This window comes from Perca flavescens, unplaced genomic scaffold (genome assembly GCF_004354835.1).
Source record: "Perca flavescens isolate YP-PL-M2 unplaced genomic scaffold, PFLA_1.0 EPR50_1.1_unplaced_scaf_82, whole genome shotgun sequence".
Taxonomy (NCBI): Eukaryota; Metazoa; Chordata; class Actinopteri; order Perciformes; family Percidae; genus Perca; species Perca flavescens.
Window position 1 is genome coordinate 6,255 of NW_021166738.1, and position 15,523 is coordinate 21,777.

Here is a 15,523-nt window from a genome sequence, read left to right on the forward strand (position 1 = left end):
TACCACTCCTTTATCTTTCTCTCTTTTTTTTTTTTCTCTCTCTCTCTTTCTCCCATTTCTTTTTCTCTCCTTTTCTTCCTTTTATACATTACTATTTGCCCCAGACCTCTTAGTTGGACCAGTCATAATTCCAATAATTACTTACCTGGGTTCGGTAGGTTGCCCCCTGGGGGGGCTTTGGTCCGCTTGAGTCGGCTCCGACTGGTAGTTTGCGCATAAAGCCTCGGTGCCTTCGGCACCGAGACTTCATTTTTTTATCCCTAACCCCCTAACCCTAACCCCCTAACCCTAACCTGACCCTAACCTTAATTATAACCCTAACCCAATAATTGATCCCTAACCTTAACCATTTGATCATCAATCCATAATTGGGACCCCTTGCCTAATCCTAACCTAAATTATAACCCTATTATAAAATATAATCCTAAATCTTGATCTTTAAAGACCCTAAAACAATACTTACCTCACCTGACCTCTACCTTGGCCTCCCTGGAATCCTGAAAAAAGGAAGAAAATAAACAGAAATGTAATATGAGTTTTTATGGGATTTTTACACTCATTTAGAGATGTATTTTGGTTTTAATTAAGTGCCTCTATTTGCATTATTACGAATTTTCATTATTATTTAATTAATTTCATTATACTGGAGTGTCACGCTTGATTTAAAATGTTTTTTAAGTTCAATTTGAAGGATGTCTTACTCTTCTCTTAATTTTCAAGCGGGCATTTTTTAGGCCTTGGTCTCCACACACACACTCAGTGTTATTCATTCAAGCCTTACCATTGGCTCGGAGGTCAGGTGAGGCTTTCTAGAAACAGGATGTTATGATTCACTCTACTCCCGGTCTTTTCCCATTCATTCTGCCGACCGTTGACTGCACTGTGGGTGAAGTACATGTATTGTGATATTATAAGTGAATTTTGAGCTTGAAAAAGGCATTTTTAAATGCCGAAACGCGTCGCTCAGTGAAAATAAATTTTCTCATAAATAGACCATCACGTCTCTCTTTTTGAGATAGTTTTAAGTTTAGTTTTTTTTTTACATTTTGAAGTTTTCCCCACGGCTCTCGGCTCGGCTGGGAGATGGCGGGCCAAGACTGGAACGATGGAGACTGGCAGACTGTAAGTTACAAACGGGGAAGAAACAGAGATAGAAATTACAACCCCCAGAGCAGACAGGCTTCCAGGTACCCTCGTCGGCAACGACCCGACAGCCGCTCCACTCGGCCCCGGGCTGCTCGGGGAAATCAAGGCAGCAACTCCCGCCAGTTCCAAAACAACGGCTGGCGCTCAAACCGCAACTTTAACAGAGGTAAGAGCCAGGCCGAACAGCAGTCTTATATTAATAACACGTACCAGATGAGGGGCTGGAACAACGGTGGCCAGCAGAACCGCCGAACGCAAAAAGATGCCCCGCGCGGAGGGACCGCTCAACGGGACTGGCAGCGGACCCAGTACCAGCCACAGCGGAGCGGCCCGGAGCCTCAGCGGAGCGGGCAGCTGGGACAACAACGCCGGGACTGGCAGGACACGCACCAGCGCGGTGGGAGGTTTGTCCAACTCTATGGGAATAATCAACAGAAACAGCAAGCTAATGACCCAGACTTTTTAACCAGAACCAAGGTTATTCATAGGATCATTAGATCAGCACATCACTTTAATAACGTGACAGCTGCAGATACCCCACCTGCCATAGCCAGGCTGACCCAGAACCTTATTGTTTCCATTAGGCCAGCAGATAAAAACCCTGCAACAGAAAACATTATTATGGGTAATGCAAAAATCTGGGAACATGAAACACTAGCAACTTTAGAGGACCATTACAAAGACAATATAGAGAATAACCTCCAGATCCTGCAGCAACTTCAGGCAGGCAACTGGAAAAAGAACTTTGAAATAGCAGCTGCTTGGTCCCGCAGCCACTATGGCAGAAAAATATCTCAGGAACTCTTAGATGCAGTGCATGCTAGGATAGAGGCTGCTGTCCAAACCTGCCCTAGAGTTACACCACAGGACGCCCAACAGACCCAGACTGCACCTGTGACGGGGGTGGTAGCGCAACCCTTGGCCCCTCAGAGGACGGAGGGGCCAATTCCAACACGGGACCCAGAGCCTCCAGTTTCCCCTCCTCCTCCTCCTCCTCCTCCTCCTCCTCCTCCTCCTTCACAGACACGCCCTCCTTCAGCCCCAGCGTTATCCAGGCCAAATCCTCAGCCTGTGAGGAGAAGACACCTTAGCTCTGCCATCACAGAGTTTTTGAAAATGGCAGCTCCTGCCCCCACACCAGACCCACAACCGGGAGTCCCACAGATCATGACACAGTGGCAGACACTGAGGATGAACCCAGCACAGCGGGCACCAGAGACCCACCCAGCTCCCCAGACGGCTACCCATAGCACACAAACAGCTGAGGAGACAGAGGCACAGCAGCAGCAACAACAGGTAGAGGAGGCTGAATTGATCTCCCTACACGAGGATCCTCATCCATGTGAGGCCCCTCTCCCTCAAACACCCACCTCCCCCTCTTCTCCCATTCCACTCTCCTTCTCCTCCTCCCCCCTCTCCCCACACTCACCTGCTGCCCTCTCACCGGTGATCCAGGTTCTGGACACGCCACTGCAGCAGAGGCCTCAACGCAGGCTCCCAAACCTGCAACCAAAAACCACAGAAGATAACACATCAACTACCCCCCCACACAGTGTTGGCATGAGAACGGGCCCCTCATCCAGACCCACAGTTCAGAGCACACTCCCATTTGCACCCCTGGTCACATCATCCCCTCCTGCTCCAACCAGCCCTGAGAACAGGCCCCTCAGACACGCCCAGACCAGGAACAAAGACACTGACTGGACACTGGAGCCAAGGAAGCCCTGGATCTTCTTAGGGGATTCAAACTTGTCCAATTTACCACCTTTTTCACATAACCATATCCAGGTGGACAGCTACCCAGGGGCCACATTTGCACATGCTGAGAGCATTTTGGCCAAAACACCAGTATCTATGTCAGTGGAAAGAGCTGTGCTTTCCTTTGGCATTAATAGCAGAGCCAAAGATCTAGACACAGTGACCATTCCACAGCTGGACAGGGCCTTTGGGATGGCTGAAAAAGCTTTCCCTGCAGCACAGATCTTTGTGGTCCTGCTGGACTTTAGCAGGCAACTGCCACCCGCAGAACAAGACAATCTGAGACGCTTAAACAGGTACATTGAAGATAACCATACCTTCATCCCTCAGCTCCCCAGAAGCAGCTTTCATGTGGAGGGTGACTACATTCACTGGACCAAACAAACAGGTGAAAGTATGCTGCATCATTGGGTCCAGTTTTTAAACACCATAACCCTGTAAGTGGTGAAAACAGAGCAGGGTTAAACACTGTAGTTAACTTATGTGAATCTTTTCGACTGACAGCAGCACAGAGCATGCTGCTAAACAAAGGTCTAACTTTTATTCCCTCTCTCCACAGGTCTAGTCACAAATGTTTAAAAGATCAGACTAAGCTTGACCTGCAAAATTATCATAGGAAATTGAAATTGTCTGTTTATTATAATAACAAACCAGATTCTGTACACCTTCCCTTCATTCCCAGGTCCACCTGGGTTCCCTCTGCTGCACAGCTCCCTCCTGAAATCACCAATTTGACACAATTGGATAATGAATATTTTCAAAAAAACTATAGAATAGGCTGGACTAAATCCAACCTTAGCAAATGGGAAACTGAAGCACTCCGTCAGTTGAGTTTAAATGAAAAAATAGTGATAAAACCTGCAGATAAAGGGGCGCAGTGGTCCTCATGGACAGGAAGGATTATCTGTGGGAGGGACACAGACAGCTTAACGATCAAAATTACTATACCAAACTAGACAGACCCATTTATAAAGGCACCATACCTGTAGTAAATAAAATTCTTTTATCATTATATAATAAGAAATTTATTAACCACAAGCAAATGACCTACCTCCAGGGAAATAAAGAACCCAGAATGCGAGATTTTACCTCTTGCCCAAAATCCACAAAAAAGAGAGTCTTGGAGCCTCCCTTACTGCATCCCCAGGCGCCCAATTGTCTCCGATTGTGAGGCGAGACCTACCACAGCGGAATTCATAGATTATTATTTAAATCCTCTCTCGATATTGCACCAAAGCTACATTAAGGACACGTTCCATTTTGTGGAAATTATTAAAAATATTATAGTTCCGCCATCAGCTTTTCTCTTTTCCTCGACGTCTGGCGCTGTACACCAATATACAGACCGCAGAAGGATTATTGGCTGTCAGAAATATTTTCCAGAAATACCCCAATAGCAAGAGACCGGAGAAGGAGCTGCTCCAACTCCTGGAAATTAATTTAACCAAAAATGATTTTGAATTCGATGACCAATACTTCCTACAGACCAGGGGACAGCGATGGGGAAACGGTTCGCTCCTGCCTATGCTAATATTTTTATGGCGAATGGGAAGAAAAAGCATTAGCAGCATGTGACAAAAACCGTTATATTACTTCCGCTTTTTAGATGACATATGGGGCATATGGGAATATTCGATAGAGGATTTTGAACAGTTTATGCTTACCTTAAATGGGCAGAGGGACTCCATAAAATTAACTTCAACCATTAATCGGGACTCAATTGATTTCCTGGACACGACGACCTTCAAAGGGGATGACTTCTCCTCAACACACAGACTGGATGTCAAAGTCTTTTTTAAAAAAACAGACACGCATGCGCTGTTGTTCAGGTCCAGTCACCACCCACGCCATACCTTTGCTGGTCTGGTAAAATCTCAACTATTGAGGTTCAAAAGAATATGCACCAGGATAACAGATTTCAAAGAAGCAACCAAAATTCTCTTCTCCGCATTGGCCACTAGGGGGTACTCCGCACCATGCTACTGGCAGGCTTTGAGGACTTTCACTCAGCCTAAACCAATTTGTCTGGACCCCTCCTGCCCATTATTGTAACATATTCTGCAGAAAATGTGAAATTGGTCAAAAAATTAAAGTATAATTTTATTTCCTCTGGAGGTAATAGTGTTTTTCTGAAGGACCACAGGCTCATTGCAGCTTTCAGAAAAAACAAAAATTTGAGGGACATTTTAGTCAAGGCTAAACTCAGACCTTTACAAGCCCTGAGGACTAGGGCACAGGGGGATTTCTACAGGAGGTACAGAACTGTACAGAATCAGAGCTCAAAAGAGGTTTTCTTAACCCAAAATAATACAACTGTACATCAGAAAAATATTATTTATTTAATTAGATGCTCACAATGTTCCAAGCAATATGTGGGGGAATCAGGGAACTCTTTATTGACCAGATTTACCCAGCACAGGTACAATATAAACAGACAAAAAAATCTACACATCCCCTTAGTCCAACACTTTGTGGACCACGGCTGGACCAACCTCAGGGCCACCATCCTGGAGTCCAATCCAGCATGGTCGGTCCAGCAACGTAGGAGAATGGAGAGGTCTTGGATCCAAAAACTGGGCACACACCTGCCCAACGGCCTAAATGAGAGATAGGATAGGGGGGAATTAGTCTGAAGTCCATGGTTCGTGCTTCAATCCTGCTGCCTTACGGCAGCAGGATTTCATTTTTTCATTCCTAACCCTACCCTTCCCCACTCCAAATCCCTAACCCCAACCCACCCAGATCCCTACCATTTTACTCCAATCTCTCTATCTTCTCTAACTCTTAAACCTATCCCTAATTAGATTTAATTTGAATTTGAAGCTTAGAAAATAGACCTTTAACCACGGACACTGTATCGATATTAACTCGTCGTAAAAATTATATAATTTAAAGTAGACTAGATTCCAAATGTTTGGGACCTTTAAACATGAAGAAAAAAAAAAAAACTCAACCAGGAAGTGAAATTCCGCCTACTTCCGGTTGGCCCACGGATGTGTGACCCACACTAATTTGAACAGAAGACTTAAAGACGCTTATCAAACTAATTCCCAAGTCTTTAGGACCTTCAGAAGCGAAGTTATAGCGCAAAAAGCCTTAGCCACGCCCATTTTCGCATAATTAACTATTTTCGCCTTTAAAACTAATTCTCACCCGCTTCCCGTGGTCCTACATTAACAAAATTTAGATAATTTTACTCGGGGATTCCTGCCCTTCCTTCCTAGTGTTTTTTAATCGCTGAAATACCTTGTTTAAAATGTTCTAACCCTAACCATAATGCAACCGACTGTTACGGCGAAGACTACAGGGGCAAATTACCAATCCGATTGGATTTTGATTGCCTCCTCCTGTAGTTGTCTTGGTGTATGGAACACAGGAAGGAATTGAAAAAGACTGACCTGGACTCCAGGACCCTCTGTCCTGTTTGACCTGGGTGGTTCTAGCTTGCGCTGTTAACAGACACCCTTGTCATTCAGGTGGTAAGTTTAATTTTAAACTATTATACATACCCTTAACTGCCTTTTACTTTACAGGTCTCTATCTTGTCTCATATTATTATAACTCAACAACTTTGTTAAATTACAACAACAATGCTGCAGCAAAAATAACTTTTAGGCTTAACCTGGATCATGGACCTTAAAAATCTTAATGTATTGATTGAAAGACTATAATATTATTGATACTATTATATTCATCTTAACTCTTGAACTGTTTAAACTTACTTAATTGGACAAGGGACACACGCGGGACTTGATCAACCCGGTGGGCCGTCCTTGGCGGAGAGTGTCTAGTGATAATGGCCGAAACACTCAATGATGCTGAGGTACACTACTGATGATGTGTCCTGAAATTTAGCTTCTAAAATAGACTTACTTTTATTCAATTAATACAACAATTTAACCTCTAAACAATATAATAACCCTTCTCACTTAAAACAACTATTCAACCTTTTAACAACCAACTCTCCTCCCCGCTCTTTCTATTCTTCTTTACTGCAGGTAGAACAACCATGGCAGATACCAAAATTCCTTAGAATTACACACAATGCCAGACTTCCCTTATCGCAGATTTAGCGACCAGAGTAGATAAAGAAAAGAAGAAAGAAAAGAAAGAAAGAGGGACGACCATGGCAGGTACCAACGTTCTTTAAAATTATGCAACCATGGCAGGTACCAAAATTACAATCCTTTATCTAAGATATAGCGACCAAAAGAAATAGAGAGAAGACCCTGACAGGTACCAACACTCCTTAAGATTACGCACAATGCCAGACCTTCGGCACCTTAGATAAAGCGACCGTGGCAGGTACCAAAATTCCTTCGAATCACACAATGCCAGACCTCCTTTATCGCAGATATAGCGACCAGTGCAGATAACGAAAAGAAGAAAGGAAAGAAAAAAAGAGAGAAGACCATGACAGGTACCAACATTCCTTAAGATTACGCACAATGCCAGACCTTCGGCACCTTAGATAAAGCAACCATGACAGGTACCAACATTTCTTGAGATTCCACACAATACCAGACCTTCTGTACCTTAGATAAAACGACCGTGGCAGGTACTAAAATTCCTTAAGAATTACATACAATGCCAGACCTTCTTAATCGCAGGTAAAGAGACATGACTGTTACCAAAGTTCCCAAAAATTAAGCACAATGCCAGACCCCTCCTCCTTGGCACCTTGGAACATCCGTACCAGATTTGACAATATCAGAAACACGAGATTGTGAATCAAATGAAAAACCTTATTGGATATTGCTGGAATTGAGAACTTATCACTGACGTGCGCCGGCCCGTGCCCTTGCCTTTGATTCCCTATCGAACTGCTCAGTCGTCGGACGAAGCGGGGGGTTTCATCGTGATAAATTTATCATTCCTAACCCTAACCCCCTAACCCTAACCCCCTAACCCCTAACCCTAACCCACGTTCCCAACTACTAACAGACTTCAGAATCATTGCTGCATTTAGAAAAAATAGGAATCTGCAGGATTTTTTGGTGAAGGCCAAATTGGCACCAATCTCTCATCCTAATACACTGAGGCACGGTGAATTTTTCATGCAACAATCCTTTGTTCGCAATCAACATAACAAGTCAGTCTATAAAACACAGAAATGTTACTATAAACTCTAAAAACTGTGTATACTTGATTAGGTGTAAACAGTGTGGTATTCAGTATGTGGGTGAAACTTGCAATAGTTTGTTAACAAGATTCACACAACACAGATACAATATTCACAGAAAAAAGATGACAAACGTTTTTAGTTAAACACTTTATTGATCACAATTGGTCACAACTAACTGCTACAATTCTACAATGCAACCCGCACTGGTCCACTAAGCAGAGAAGAAGAACTGAAAGACACTGGATACACCTATTAAGCACTTTACAGCCCTCTGGACTCAATGAGAGGTGAGGTTGCCTGGTTCTGCTGACACATTAGGTTAGTGCAATTAATATCGGCGCCAAAGGCGCCGATATTCTTTTTATTCTCCCCCTAACCCCCTAGAACAACGGGGTTACAGTCGGCTCTGGGCTACTGCTGGACTTTCTTCTTCCCACTGGTTGTCATCCAACTGGGGGAGGATGGAGGCCCCGGAAGATGCAAATACCGTATGCGCATCCACTGACAGTGAGTGCGCTTCGGACGCCTCGTTTCGTGGTATCCCCCTGATCCTCCTTGCCACATAGGATCATGGATACCACACACGCTATGCTCGGCAGATCCGCCTTGCTACTATCCTGCTTTCCTTTCATACCCACACGCACCTAAAAAACGAGGACATTGTTGGACGGGTCTGAGCAAAACTGACGAGCGACAGCCAGTGCAATACCTTTGCTTCCCTATCCCAAACTGCTCGGTCCAATTCCGGGTGGGGGGGTCGCATGGAGAGAGATTTTAACCACCCTAACCTAGCCAGAGCCTATCGGACTAGTTAACTCACCATAAGTCCATTATGACAATGGTCCAGCCAACTACTATCCTAACTGAATCTCTTTTCCACCACAGACCAAACATGGCGGAAGATAAAATCCCCTCCAATTTCCGGGAAACGACCAAAGAGATGTCAAAACTGATAAAGATCTACCACCACCTACGGAACACAGATCTCTCCGACAGAATCCCGGCAAACATTAAAAAAGTACAGGAACATCTGATCAAAACTATTACTCCTACCTTCCCCAATGCCAAAACTGACCTCCTCAAAACAGGCAATGCTTTGAACTGGTCCTACACCTCAATGCAAATACTGCAAGAACACTACCAAGGCTTGGTAGATAGCTCGACAAACAGGCTTTCAAGTTCCCAAAAATTAAGCACAATGCCAGACCCCTCCTCCTTGGCACCTTGGAACATCCGTACCAGATTTGACAATATCAGAAACACGAGAGTGTGAATGAAATGAAAAACCTTATTGGATATTGCTGGAATTGAGAACTTATCACTGACGTGCGCCGGCCCGTGCCCTTGCCTTTGATTCCCTATCGAACTGCTCAGTCGTCGGACGAAGTGGGGGGTTTCATCGTGATAAATTTATCATTCCTAACCACTCAATAATCATAACCCTTCTATAAAACTAAAGTCTACTTTAAATTTAAATTCTGTAGATTTCTTGGACACAACTTTTAAAGGGGACAATTTTGAAGAAACAGGTAAACTAGAGATACAAGTTTTCTTTAAAGACACAGGTAAAATTATTTTCTAATGTGTGTTGAAGTTTTAGAATACAGTGAGTTTACATTAAACAGTAGATGGTATTGTTTTTAATTGTTGTTCAATTGTGATAAAAATATGGTCTATGGCTTACTGTTTTTCCTTTTTGTGTATTTGCAGATGTTATAAAGAATGTGATTTTTAATGTTAATCTATTTAAGTGGTTCTAAAAGCCTATTTTCTGTAAATATATTGCTTTTTGGAGGATATTTTGGCTAAGTATTAGTGTGATTGTCTGTGTATAATGTAATTTGTAATGTCATTATGTTAATATGTTCCTTAAATGGCTTCTCCTATGCAAATTGCTGAAGTGGCTGACGAAAAGGTGGAAGCTGTGCGACAGGCATTGCAGTTGTGTGCAGTAAGTATTGTATTTGTTTTGTGTAATTTGTTTCTTGATAAGTCAAATTAAATATTGTCATACTAGACAAAGGAAATTAAAATATTCAATATATATATAATATATATATATATAATAATACCATGCATTAGTTCATTTAGTGCAACGTAATATTTTCTGAAAATAATGTGTTGCAAATGGGTTTGTTTCTACAGTCGTGTGTGTGTGTGTTAAGACTTATGATTGGAGAAAAATTAATGAAATTAAATATGTATTTCAAGACCAGGAATTTTAATTTTGTGTTATTAATTAGGGTTTTGGCTTTCTGCCTTGTATTTTGTTTTATTTGTGTCGTCTTGTTTGTGGAATTCTGTATGTATCCTGTTTTTTATATTTGTGTTGTGCACATTTCTGTTCCTTATTTTCCTGTTCACTGTGTGTTTCTGTTTATCCTGTTTTCACTGTGAATTCTCTGTGTTTCTCTTTGTGCCTTGTCAGGTTGTTTTGTGCATTGTCTGGTCTGTTTGCATCCTGCTCAGCATTTCTCAGTTTTTGGTTTGCCTGCCTCTTCTGGACACCTTGTGTTTCCCTCTGCCCTTTTGGATACCTTAGTTTGTTGGAATTTAGCGTTTTTTTGGTTGTGAATAATTTGTCGTGTTCAACCTTCTCCTGTTAGCTGGCCTCTCCCTGCATTTGGGTCCCTTATCCCCTGCTCGTCACAACAGATATTGTTCCTTGTTTTAATGTTAACTGTCTAAAGTATGTTTTTCTTGTAGTTTAATGTAATTATTGTTTTCTGCAGTATGTTGTGAAGGATGAAAAGGTGTCACGTGAAGACCTCTACGTTAGAATGACTTCAGCTATATCTGATGCGATGGCTGTGTTGTGCAAGGAATATCGTCTGAGAAAGGCATCTGAGCGGCAAAACAGGTGGTTACGGTCTGACATGAAACGGGAGAGGGAACGGAATTGCCGTGAGGAGCAGCGATTGTTGAGAAAGATTTCGGAGCTGGAGAATCACTTGATTGCAACAACTGAATTTTTTGATGATGGTAAGTGTTTGTGTAGTTGTGCATGGATGTTGTTTTAGTAATAACTGTTATTGGTTGACTATAGTGTTAAACTGAAGTGATATGTAATCTTGTACTAAAGTACATTTAAAGTGATGTTATTAGGATTAGTGTTAGTAAACATTAATATTGTTATAAAATTATAAACCCAATTGGTTTTCTATGTAACAGTGTGCACACAATGTAGCATATATATTTTGTGATTTTGGTCAGTAATATGGGAAATGTCAAATAATATTTTTTGTTTGTATTATTGATATAATTATTGTCAGATCAAAGACATATTTACATTGATTGGTTTTTATTTTTGTTCTCAGAAGAATTTGAGAAAGTTGCAAAGGAGGTTCATGAGGATGCGGGAAACGAAGGAGAAGAGCCAAAGCAGTTGGACGTGGACAAGGATAAAGAGGATGGTGAGAAGGATGTAGAAGCGAAAATCATAGAGGGAGACGAGTCGAAGATGGAAGAGGAAAAGGATGAACTTCACGATGATCAGAAAAGGGATGAAGAAGCGGAAAATGAGGAAGATGGGTAGGAAGAATGACTTCAGTGCCGTTGTTTTTTCAACTCCACGTTTTCAGGAAGACTGCTGTTCTCAGCAGCCATAAGCCTGCCCACTGACTCTATACACGATGTGATTGGCCTGACCAGAGTGTTTGTTTCCAGTTCCATGCCTCTAGGGTGCGTTTAGATTTCTAGGCTAAAAGTTACTCCAAAGGTACAGGAAAGTGGGAGTTAGATGATGACATTGTTAGTGATTAGGAGGCTGTCTTAGACAGGACAACTGTATATGTTTGTAATATTTTTATTTGTTTATAATAGTGTAGTGTTATGTAGTAGTTTTAATAGATATTTAATTGATAGAAGTTTCTTCCTTCTTTTTTTTTTTTGGGGGGGGGGGGTTCATTTTGAAAACGTGTAATTTTCATTTAGAATGTTATGAGTGAAAACACAAAATTATGCAATAATTAAGTACATGTAATTCCTGTTTTTAAATCAATATTTTACTGTTTAGAAGTTTTTACCACAAACATTAAGTGTTTCATAATTTCACTTTTAATACAGGAGTCAGTTTGCTGTATAATTAATGTAGTGTACTGTATATATTACAATTTTGATAGGGAAATCATAACTTAACCATTAGCTTTTGAAATAATCAACAGTGTTGTGTTGATTTATGTTGTAGTGCATACATGTGTCCAAGTGCATATATCTTTAATGTATTTTTAAAGGTTGATGTTCACTGACTTTGTTATAGAGCAGTGTTTTCCAACTTGTTTTTGCATTAGTTGATTTTAACTCGGGCTGGATTTTGATAATAGAGATTCTCAGTTGGTGACGCGTTGTTGACAACTGACGTTTGATGGAGGCGACTTTGGGTCACTGAACATATTTCAATGATAAACTGTTTATTGTGGACAAATGCCTCTGTAAAGAGACATACACAGACAATGTTTCAAATTATTCATAAATAGATAACACAAACAAACACCTGGCCATGTGCTGTTTGGATGCTCGCATAAGACAGCAGAGAATCTTCTGTTATTGTGGCCTCCATGTTTTCACACACCTGATGCTCTAGGCTCCAGCCAACTGTTGGTGGCAGTCATGCGAAAAGTTGTCATGGCAAACGCCAATATAAAAGAAGAAGAACACGCATCCCGACCATGTGAACGCTGCCAGTCGGAAAAACAACGTAACCAGGGGGCAGTGCCTGTTATTCCGAGGTGGCGTGAACGCAGCAGTAATCTGGTGTCCCGGAAATGGAATTACGTCATGACTGTTGATGTTGTTATAACGGAAAGTTTGCGTTTGAACGTTGCCTGTCGTTAGACAACGTGTGGTTCCTTTGTTATCATGTTAGCGAACACGTGGAGAGCTATGTGTTAAGATTTACAACTGTTGTTAAAGCGTATCTCTTGACAAAATGCAACATAGTCTTTGTTTTTGAGTGTACAGGAGTCAAACTAATCGTTTAAGAAAGCATATTTAGGACAGAAGTGCCACTTTTAAGATTTACCGTATTTTCTTCTTTCGGTCAAATGGCCTTTTGAATGGGAGTTATAGGGGCGCTTTTAGGCTAGTTTCAAAGTAGCTATTTTTAAAACTATGAAGGCTCGACACAAACCTACAAGGTTTTAAGCAAGTCAAGTCAAGTTAGCTGTAGTTCTTCCGGTTGCCGTCTATCGAGCCAATTAAAAATAGTCCAGGGAGGAGCGTAAAGATTGAAAGCTCCTAAAGTTTAGTTTCATATAAATGCACGGATAATTCGTTGTTTTGCTGTTAGTGAAACACAATATTTAATTTGTAGTTGAAAAAGGTGTGTGGGGGCGGAAGGGACTGTGTGTGTGTCTTGTGTGAGGGGGAGGCTGTGTGTGTGTTTGCTTGGTCTCTTAATGTTTAAATATGTTTGTGTGTTCTCTTGGTTATTGTGATATCAAATTAATGTTTTCATTTATTTGTATTTCTGTGTGTGGCTGTGTCGGGCTATGTGTGTGTGGGGGGGATGGGGGGCTGTGTGTGTGTGTGTGGGGGGCTGCGTTTATGTGTGTTTGCATGTTTGCTTGGTCTCTTAATGTTTGAATATTGTGTGTTCTCTTGGTTATTGTGATATCAAATTAATGTTTTCATGTATTTGCATTTCTGTGTGTGGCTGTGTGTGTCAGGCTGTGTGTGGCTCTGTCGGGTTGTGTGTGTGTGTGATGGGGGGGGCTGCATTTGTGTGACTTTGCATGTTTGCTTGGTCTGTTTGTTTTGAAAATGGTTGTGTGTTCTTTTGGTTATTGAGGTTATTGTGATATACATCTAATCTTTTATGTATTTGCTTTTGTGTAGATGCCGAGAGGAAAGGGATACCGCCGGTCGTTGGCGGCAAAATTGAAGAATGCACGGCGCAACACTCCTCAGCTTCCCACTCCTGAAGTGATTCTGGTGCCACGTGGTGGCGCATGTGAGACATGTAAGCATTCATATTCATGTGTTTTGCCAGGGTATACAATCTGGTTATTTCATTTTTTTTTTTTTTTCAATTGTTGCTTTATAAAGTTGAATTAAATGATAATTTGCTTATTGTTGCTTTTCGTTAATAGGTTGTGGAACAGGGGTTCGTCACAAAGTCAACAGATGGGACGTCTCAGAGGTTACTGGAAAACAACGCAAACTCATCATTCCTCCAGAGGTCCCAGACAAGAAGGTATTTTAAAGTTCATTAAAACGTTCTATATGTGATGAGGTATTATTTAGGAGTACAGGAGTTTGTGTTTAACCAAATCTTTCTCTTGTTACAGTTCATTGTGGTTGTCGGCGATTCCCATCTGCGGGCCATAGTCGACGGGATCGTTCCGATGCCGAAGTCAAAGGACATCCCGCTGTCGTTTGGCTTCCTGAGGGCAGAGTTGGTCAACGCCTCTCTTCCCCGGACCCCAGATGCTATCTGTGTCTTGGCACCCAGCAACAACCTTACTGCAGACCAAACCATCAGTGATGCGGCGGCGGATTTTCGCAAACTACTGGTCAGCGCCCGCATCATTTGTGCTGAGGTAAGCTCTTTTTATGTTGTATTATTTTTTATAATTTCTATAATACCATTCTTGTATTTGTTGTATAAGTTCTAACTCTATTGTATCCGTTAAGGTCTTTGTTGTCGACTTCCAGACACAGACTATACCATTCATGAAAGTATTGGCTTTACCAAAGGGAGGTCAGAATGGCTGTCATGGGCCAGTAACTTGTGTTCCATCTAACAGTGATGTTATTAGTAATGTTCTTCCTAGATCAGAAAGTCAGGATCTCATAATTAAAGTTAAACTAAAGCAAAAACTTTCCTACAAAGGCAATTATGATTATCAGTATGTCAACACAAATAAAACTCATGACGCTTTAAAATACTTAAAAAAACACAAATTCTATACAGATGTGAAGTTTAATGAGAATTGGAAAAATCCCCTGGAAAAAGAAACTAATGATGAGAAAGATAAATGTGATAAAGTTGTAGATGATATTGAAGAACATTTAAATGACAGACAGCAGCATGAGATGTACTTGGATACATGTTTGCAACCAGTGGATATAGCACAGGAAATAATGGATCAAAACTTTGACAGTATTTTATCAGTAGCTCCAGCAGAGGGAAACAATCCGGTAAGATTACTAACAGACATAAGTAATGAGGCCAGGTGTTTTCCAATTCTATTTCCAAAGGGAACTGGAACATTCCATGATGTCAGACAGCATAAGTTAACACCCGCCAAATATTTCAATAGAATTCTTCATGCAGATGGTAGATTTAGCAAAAATTTTGAATTCATCTTCTATGGACAATCTTTTTGTGACACCTATCAAATTGTTTCAAATCTATCGATAGCATTGAGGAAAGGCTACCATGCTGGGGAAAAAACACAAATTACATCATCTATGCTTGGCGAAACAGATTTTGTTAAGAATCTCTTAAATTATGACATGGGGTACAAGTTTTTAAAGCCTATCAGAGGTACA

General features: G+C 41.4%; 1 long non-coding RNA gene across 1 annotated transcript; it reads right to left on the reverse strand.

Annotated features, from left to right (window-relative positions):
* Positions 1-794: 794 nt before the first annotated feature.
* On the reverse strand, positions 795-1,396 carry LOC114552163 (uncharacterized). Its single transcript, XR_003692146.1, has 3 exons — positions 1,357-1,396; positions 1,044-1,120; positions 795-880 (listed from the first exon to the last, which is right to left on the reverse strand). It is a non-coding gene; the product is annotated as an uncharacterized LOC114552163 (long non-coding RNA).
* Positions 1,397-15,523: the final 14,127 nt, after the last annotated feature.